At 37.0% G+C, this 9,247-nt stretch overlaps 1 non-coding gene across 1 annotated transcript; it reads left to right on the top strand.

Annotated features, from left to right (window-relative positions):
- Positions 1-216: 216 nt before the first annotated feature.
- LOC114417590 lies at positions 217-322 on the top strand. The gene has a single exon (XR_003667850.1). It is a non-coding gene; the product is annotated as a small nucleolar RNA R71 (small nucleolar RNA).
- Positions 323-9,247: the final 8,925 nt, after the last annotated feature.

The following is a 9,247-nucleotide window of genomic DNA, read 5'->3' as shown; positions in this document are numbered from 1 at the left end:
TGAAGATGAATTCGTGGCTACCTCATGCACTCCTTTAATGACAATAGCATCATTTCTAGCACTAAATTGTTGGGAGTTGGAAGCCATCTTCTCAATTAAATTCCTGGCTTCAGCAGGGGTCATGTCTCCAAGGGCTCCACCACTGGCAGCATCAATCATACTTCTCTCCATGTTACTAAGTCCTTCATAAAAATATTGGAGAAGAAGTTGCTCAGAAATCTGGTGGTGAGGGCAGCTGGCGCATAATTTTTTGAATCTTTCCCAGTATTCATATAAACTTTCTCCAGTGAGTTGCTTGATGCTTGAAATATCCTTTCTGATTGCAGTGGTCCTAGAAGTAGGGAAAAATTTCTCTAAGAAAACTCTCTTTAGGTCATCCCAACTCGTAATGGACCTTGGAGCAAGGTAGTATAGCCAATCTTTTGCCACTCCCTCCAAAGAATGAGGAAAGGCCTTCAGAAAGATGTGATCTTCTTGGACATCTGGAGGTTTCATGGTGGAGTAGACAATATGGAATTCTTTCATATGGTTATGAGGGTCTTCACTTGCAAGACCATGAAACATAGGCAACAAGTGGATCAATCCAATTTTAAGAACATATGGGACATCCTCATTAGGGTATTGAATGCACAAGCTTTCATAAGTGAAATCAGGTGCAGCCATTTCCCTTAGAGTCCTCTCACGAGGTGGAGGTTGAGCCATATTTTCAGAATGTTCAAAATCAGAATGCTCAAAACCAGAATGTTCTAAATTACCAACCACAGAATGCTCAGACTCACCAATAACAGAATGTTCAGGATGCTCAAAAGGTACAAAATGTTCAGGGTAATCAAGATGCACACTATGCCTAGCTAATCTATGAAATGTTCTATCTATTTCAGGATCAAAGGGTTGTAAGTCACCTGGATTGCCTCTAGTCATGCACTATATGCAGCAGTTCATGTGTTTCTCAAACAGGGAAAAAAAGGTGGATTAAAATTACAACTATACTCAAACGATATCCAAATGAGCTGAAATTTTGTGAGCAACACCCTAAAATCATGAAAAGATAGAGGAAAAATTTTCAAACAAAAATTCAAAGTCTAACTATGGAAACTGCCTAAGGAAAGTTTAGAAAAATAAAACAATAAAACTTGAAAAATAAAAAAAAACTAGTAAACATGCGATTTTGGCTAGTTAGATACCTCAACCACCGGGTTGCCATGGTATGGGAAATTTTTTTCTACCCAAAATACATATATAATAATAGTCATTCTGATACCCGGAGTGAAAGTTATGGCCATTTGAAGTTTTGCTAAATACAAGTTCTCAAATTTTTTTGAATCTCTCAAATCCAGCCACAACAAGTGTTCCTGGTATTTTTCACACAAAATATGAGTCAAAATAACCTACCACACAAAAATTCAGCCAAAAATAACAACCCTAACTATCAAAACAAAAATCGCCAATTAAATTGTCAGCAGTCGTCACTAATTCAGTCACTAATGTAATGCTGTGTGAATAGTAACACAAAATCAGTCTCTAATTCCGTCACTAAGCACCATTTACAGCAAAACATAAAACTGAAATAGGGGAAGCGCTGAACAAGGGGTACTACTAAACTGCAAAACAGAACATCAAATAAAACAGAACAACGCACTAACACAACATACTATTACCACACTAACACGACACAAACACACTAAACAAAAGAAGTAAACGTAAAACAACTAAACATAAAACACGAATCACTAGCTATTATGAACCTTTGGACCACTGATCCCCGACAACGGCGCCAAATTTGATTGAGGCCGTACCCGAATCAAATAAACATTAGATTTTAGTAACTAGGAAGTGATCCTAGGTCGTCTCCCAACGAGCAATGACTAACCAAATGTTCATAATATGCTTAGCTATAACAGTAACAATTTGGGGGGGGGGGTTGTTTGTTTTGTGAATTAAAGAACAAGCAGACTGGAATAGAAAATTAACAGTATTAAAAATTGTTGTATCTTCTTGATTCAGAAGCCATTCTCCTATCCTAGGTTATGAGGATTTCACTCCTAATAGTTAACCACTTAATCCAACCCTAATTTAATTTACTAAGCGAAAATCAACTTAGGGTTGTCAATATGTGATTAAGCAACACATACACCAATTAATCCCTCGTTCATTAAGCACGAACTTAACTTAAGCACAAAGGCAATTAATCGAACATGAAGCGTGCATAGATTAACAGTAACGAATGTGGATTAATTGGTGAAGGGAAAACAGATAGGAGAGCAACATTAAAAATAGAACCTCAAAGAGAGTTATGCTCCATCCTCAAAAGGAAACAACACTAGAAATTTAGCCTTCCATAAGTTCAACAAAAGCAGAAAACGTAAATGAAGCTAAAGCAGAAAACGTAAATGAAACTGAAGGCAGAAAACGAAAATGAAACTAAAGGCAGAAGAAGGAACAAAAATGAAATTGCAATTAGAAGCAGAAAAATGGAAAATGAATTCACGTGAACAGTAATACAAAGCTAAAAAACGTAAAACCCTAAAACTCCATGCACTCAACTAGGGTATTCTCTCCTGAAAATAGAATAGAGTTTAATAGAATAGTCCCTCACGAATCCCAAGGCTATGCTATTTATAAGGGTCACTCAAAGTCATTGGGCCTGATTACATTATTTCGGCCTAAAACGAAATAAAAACTGAACGCAATAAAATGAATTTAGACAAAATCTAATAAAATTGTCTACTCTCTTCAAGTCCAATTTGGCTCAGCCCAATTGCTTATAATTATCCTGAAATTGAATTAAAAACACCAAATTAGTCAAGTGAGCCCAATTGATAAAAATGAATAATAAATTTGACAATTAGAGTTAATCAGTAATTAAATTGGTGACAACAAGGTTAAGAAATAGGAGAAAATAATGACACATCAGTGGTCTATGGCAGAGGGGCTTGCCAAGGACAATGAGCATCCTCAGTTGGAACTGTTGGAGCTTGGGTAACCTAAGTGAAATTCCTAGCCTAAAAGACCTCATCCATGCTTACCATTCAGATGTTATCTTCTTATGTGAAACTTTGGTTCTCTATCAAAGAACCATAAGAATGAAATTTGGTTTTGATTCTTGCTTTTCAGTTAATGTGAATGGTATAAGCAATGGTCTTACTCTCTTTTGGAAACACACTTTTACCTATAGCCTCCTAAATTTCTCCATAAATTTTATTAATGTTGAAGTGCAAGTACCAAGAAAACCTTGTTGGCAAATAACAAGTTTTTATGGGTTCTCAAAAAGTGATAGAAGGAGAGACTCGTGGAATCTCATCCATTCTATATCTTCATTCTCTCTCCTCCATTGGTGTATTATAGGAGATTTCAATGATCTTCTTTCAAATGATGAAACAATTGGTAATTCTGAGCATGCAAACCGGTTGATTGAAGAATTCCATGACTCCATCTTTCATAGTAATCTCCATGATCTACCAATGAAGGGTTACAAATACACTTGGGCAAGAAGAAAAGGAAAACCAAACGACATTGAAGAAAAGTTGGATAGGGCTTTAGCCCTGGATTGGCATTTTCCCTCAATTCAAACTCACAAATGGTATTGCATCTAAATCTAACCACTCCCTAATATTTTTAAATAACAACTCAACATGAAGAAGGAATTTATACAACATCTTCAAGTTTGAAAATTCCTGGTTACTCAAGCCTGAATTAGAAAAGATAGTGCACGAAGGCTGGCTCAATTCATGCTCCAACGAGGTAATGGAAAAATTCAAATCATGCACAAGTAACATGTATACCTGGGGAAGGAAACATAACTCAATTTTGGCCACGCATTGAGGAGTGTAGGAAGCAACTTGAAAACCTATGTAATTCACAAGAAGAGTCCTCTACTAGAAGATATAAGTAGATAAACAACAAGTCAAATAATCTCATAGCCAAAGAAGAAGCGTATTGGAAGCAATGTGCTGTAGCTCCAAGTAGAGCTTGTAGGACTTAGATCTTCTTCATCAATGGAGTCCTTTGATTCTTGAAGATCAATGATAGTGGAATGGAGAAGAAGAAAAGGTGATGGGAGGCGTCACTTCAAGGAGAAGATGAGTCAAGAACAAGTTCACCACCATAGGAGGCCATGGATAAGAGCTTGAAGGTAGGAGAGGATGAATGAAGGGAGAGGGAGAGAGTGGGGCACGAATTTTATGCCTCAAATGAGGTCCTTTGAAGTCTATTTTCTCAAATTACCAAAGTTGAAAAAAATGCACACAAAGACCTTTGTTTATAGCTAAAGTGTCACACAAAATTAAAGGGAAATTTGAATTTTTATTCAAATTTCACTTGAATTTGAATTTGAATTTGTGGAGCCAAAATTTCACTAATTATGATTAGTGAATTTCAGCTATGGTTTAGCCCACTAATCCAAGATCAAGTCCAAGATTCTTCGCTAAGTGTGCTTAGGTGTCATGAGACATGTAAAACATGAAGGGCATGCACAAAGTGTGACTATATGATGTGACAATAAGGTATAGCAAGCAAATGCTCACTCCCCCTTAGGCTGATGCAAAATTTAATTGGATTGGGATTCTCCCAATTCAATTAAATTTCTCTCCTAACACACACATCAAATAGTGCACTTAATGCATGTGACATCACAAAAATACCCATAATATAAAAACTAGTCTAGGTGCCCTAAAATACAAGGGTTGAAAAATCCTACATTACTAGGGTACCCTCCATACACTATGAAGCCCTAAATACAAGGCCCCAAAATAATGAAACCCTAATCTAATATCTACAAAGATAAGTGGGCTCATACTTAGCCCATGGGCCCAAAATCTACCCTAAGGCTCATGAGAATCCAAGGGCCTTCTCCTGCATCTTTGGCCCAATATTCTTGGAGCCTTCTATCCAATGCTCTTGAGGGGGTAGGATTGCATCATCCCCTCCCCCTTGAAAAGGATTTGATCTCAAATCTAGAGGTTCTTGAAACTCTGGGCTTCTTCCTTCAACACCTGTAAAAAGAATAAGAACATATATATTAGTGGTGTTGGGTATGTTAGAGTAGGGTAAGGTATGAAAATCCCTTTCCTGGGCATCTTTCCATGAGGGAACATGGTTCCTCACTAACTCAATGAGTGGTCCTACAAGTATAGAAAAATATGGGACAAACCTTTTGTAAAGGTTTATTAAGCCATGGAAGCCCTAAATTTCCTTTATACTTGGTAGAATGGGCCACTCAGGAATGACTTTTATTCTCTTAGGGTTCGTGGGAACCCCTTGATCACTTTTTAAAAATTTAGGAAAGTGATGCAATAAAACATACCTTTTTCTGTATTTTCATGTTGATTACTCTTACCAAAAAGTATAACAAACCTAAGGTGTCCCATATGAGCACCTAGGTTTGTATTGAAACCAAAAATAAAAACAAACCTACCTAATGAGTCCCTATGTATACGAATCATGAAGATGTTGGATGCATGAGTGATTTTACAAAAGAGGGTTGCACCACTCAGCACATTCATCATACCACCTATCATAGAGATTTTGTGTCTCATAATACCTATTTTGGGCACCAACAAAGCACAAGGATTTACGCTCTTATGAACCAAACCATCATCCAACAACTCCTTTACTTGAGAAATAACTTAAGCTTAAGAGGTATGGTGGTGCTAAAATGTGTTCTTCTACAAAGGAGAAGATGTGGAGGTTGTCTAAGTAAGGAAGTTTCTTTAATGTTTGTATTTATTGTAAAATGACTTTCCTTCTTAGCTAACCTCTTGGAGGAGACACTTACCTCCTTACACTTCTCCTAAATCATTAAAGTTTGTTCTTCTTTTGTTTTTCTATTCCTTTTGTCATCCCATTTAAGTTTTACTTGTATTTGATCCTTAGCTACCTACGATGGTGTTTGAGGATGCAACATAAATTTAGTGCCAAGATGGGTGAGGGTAATCTGATTATTTAGGCCATTGTAAATGATCTTCCTATCAAATTGTCATGCCTTCCTAAGAGAATATGCCATGCCTCCAAGGAACTACATCATAATTAACTTCATCCTTATATGTCCCAATGGAGAAAGACACCTTCACTTGTTGGTTAACTATCATTTCCCCTTGCTCATTGAGCCATTGAAGTTTATAAGGTTTTGGGTGGGGAATGATAGTGAAGTTCAACTAAGAAACTAATCTTGTGATACAACAATAGCAACAAGATCTACTATCCACAATGAGAGAATAAGTTTTATCTAAAATTTTGCATCTAGTATGAAAGATGTTCTCTTTTTGGGATTGGGATAGATCACAAGATTGACCTCCAAGGAGCTTTCTAACCATTAGGAGGTCACCTAGCTATGGTTGTTCTTTCCTCCTCCCTAAGTCCAGCTCTTAAAAGGAGTAGTTCCATTCGTTGTCTATATTTTTCAACACTCATACTCCCTTATCTAAGCCTTTGGAGCTTGTCCATAAGCTCCCTTTTATAGTAGGAGGGAATGTGCCTCTTCCTAAGGGCACTCTTAAGATCATTCCAATACTTTACTGGAAGATCCCTATTGTTGTAACCTACTCTTCGGCAGGAGGGCGAGGCGAAAAGCCAAATGTGCGTCTTCCAAAAAGGAAAATGCGCATCAAAAAGAGGGGTCTGCAAATTTCAAAAATAAGGGTTTGGGAGTTGTTTACGCATAGGGAAGGTATTAGCACCCCACACGCCCGTCACAAGGGACGCTAGCCTTTAATCGAGTGTGCACAACGTGACTTCAAAATTATTTATTTTCCCATTTTGTATTTTTTTATTTTTTTGGGGTCAACAAGGGTGTTGCCCTTGCTCCTACGTATCCTCAAGTGTGATAAGGAATTCAGATCTATGTAGTTCTTTAAAGCAAGAAAGTTGTGTGTTGAGTTGATTTTAGGTTTTTGAAAGATTCATCTTTAACTAACAAGAACGGAAGAGGTCGTTAAGGCATTGTACCTTGAATGATCTCAAGTGACTTTTAATGGAGAAAAAAAAGTTGTATGTTGATTTTATCTTGGTTTTGTTCATTAACTTTCAATCTCTTTAATAAGATGATTTACGACACAAACGATCAGTTGAAATTTACTTTATAACAGAAAAGGGATTATCGATGATAGAAGAAGGAGATGAATGTGCATCAAACAAAAAATGGGACCCCTAAGGGTGCATAGATCATGTTCAAATCCTTAAAAACAAAACACTAACCGGATGACGAACAAAGAACATCTAACAAAGAACGATGTAGAGGTTGATTACAGTCGTGGTTTGGCAGTGCCTTGACTTCGTTTTCTCTTCTTTCTTCTTCTTCTCACTTCTTTCTCTCAAAATCTCTCAATGCTGAACCTTGGAACCCTTTACTCAGCCTCCCTCATGCCTATTTATAGCAAAAAGGGGCACTTGGTGGACTTGCAGCTCGCCCAGGCGAGCTGATGCTTCACTCTAAAGTAACTTGGCTCACCTACGCGAGCTGGTTACTTCATCCCTAAGCCATTTGGGGGGCCCAAGTGAGCCAAAGGCTAGCCTGGGCGAGCTGCGGTCCAGAAAAAACCCTAAAAAAACCCTTTTGACCCTCCCTTTTAGTATCTTTCGCACCCTTGACCAAAACATCGAATGATCTTTTGTCTTGCACGACAACTGATGTCGAACAACTCAATTCGGTTAGCGAGAATCAAAATATCCATGAATGATAGTCTCCAGACGAAATTAGGGTCTGACAGTTGCCCCTCTTTACTTATCTTTTATTGAAAATGAAAAGGTAAGTAAAGATAAGGACACTAATTTCATCCAAGCGATCTTGTTATCCGATCGGCAACTAGCGAAAACAAAAGAAGTGAAACTTTTAAAAAAAAGAGTAAGCGGATGAAGTATCAAAAGTACTAAACAAAAGATGTTGTAGTCTTGCACAACAAAATAGGGCACATTGAAGTCTTTGGGAATGTAAAGACAAAAGACATTGTAGTCTTGAAATGTAAAGATAAAAGACATTGAAGTCTCAAAATGTAAAGACAAAAGACATTGAAGTCTTGAAATGTAAAGACAGAAGACATTGAAGTCTTGAAATGTAAAGACAGAAGACATTGAAATCTTGAAATGTAAAGACAGAAGACAATGAAGTCTTGAAATGTAAAGACAGAAGACATTGAAGTCTTGAAATGTAAAGACCGAAGACATTGAAGTCTTGAAATGTGAAGATAGAAGATATCGAAGTCTTGAAATGTAAAGACAGAAGAGATTGAAGTCTTGAAATCTTTCACTAAAACGTGAACATGCTTGGTAAAGAAACAAACCCCCAAATTGATAAGAAGAACACACATTATTTTTCAAAAAACAATGTGAGTAATGGGAAATGAAAGCATGCAGATAGAATTTCTCATAACCAAAAATGAGATTTAAGACATTTGTATTTTGTTTCTAAAAGAACATTAGAAGAAACACTGGGTCCAACCGAACAGAGGAAATTGCACAAGGTGTATAAAGCTTCACATAGGAAAGTGTTTTCGTCTTAATTCCAAATCATAGATATGTCATAAATTGATTTTGCAGGTCATTTCCCATCAAATCAAGGATAATATGCATAATCATCATGGACCAATAGGACTTTCTAAGGTCGAACTTTGTAGGAAATTGGTTTTGGTTGCTCTGGCCTTTCCCCTTTCTCTTCCTTTTTGTTTTGTGTGGAACAGGAGAGTAGGTCCAAAGATTTGGTTAGTAACTTAAATAGGCGATCACTTCCTATCCCCTCATGTCTTAACCAAGTTACTATTGCCCCCTCCTTTTTCCTCCTTTCGACAACTCTGTACATGGTTTAGCCAATGTTTGGTCCAAAGAGCCTGTTTTCCTTTTCTATTTTCCTTCGCTCTTTTCTATCTTTAATTGATTGATTTTTTTTCCTTTTTTTTCTTTCTTTCTTTGTCATTTTTGTTCTTTTTGTTTTTTTTTTGTTTTGATGAACATCACTAACCAAAAGATGCTAGAAATCCCCCTTGGAAGATCTCCCTTCTTTCTGATCCCAGGGTAAGGTTGGAAACTTCCATCCTAGGTCAGGGTTCTAGAAAAAATCAATGTTTGGCTCAAAAGGCTTGCAAATGGTAGAAAATAATGTATATTGGGACTGTTGTTTGGCCAATGGCTTAGAAAGAAAGGAATGCCCAGATCATCCCCATGAATCACATATTATGATAATTAGAAATCCATGCAAAATCAATCGCAAAACATACCTGTGCAGACACTCAACATAAAATTTATGGTTAAGCAATCACTA

This window comes from Glycine soja, chromosome 6 (genome assembly GCF_004193775.1).
Source record: "Glycine soja cultivar W05 chromosome 6, ASM419377v2, whole genome shotgun sequence".
In the NCBI taxonomy this organism is placed as follows: Eukaryota; Viridiplantae; Streptophyta; class Magnoliopsida; order Fabales; family Fabaceae; genus Glycine; species Glycine soja.
Note: the sequence above shows the minus strand (reverse complement) of the source record. Positions and strands in the feature narration are given on the sequence as shown.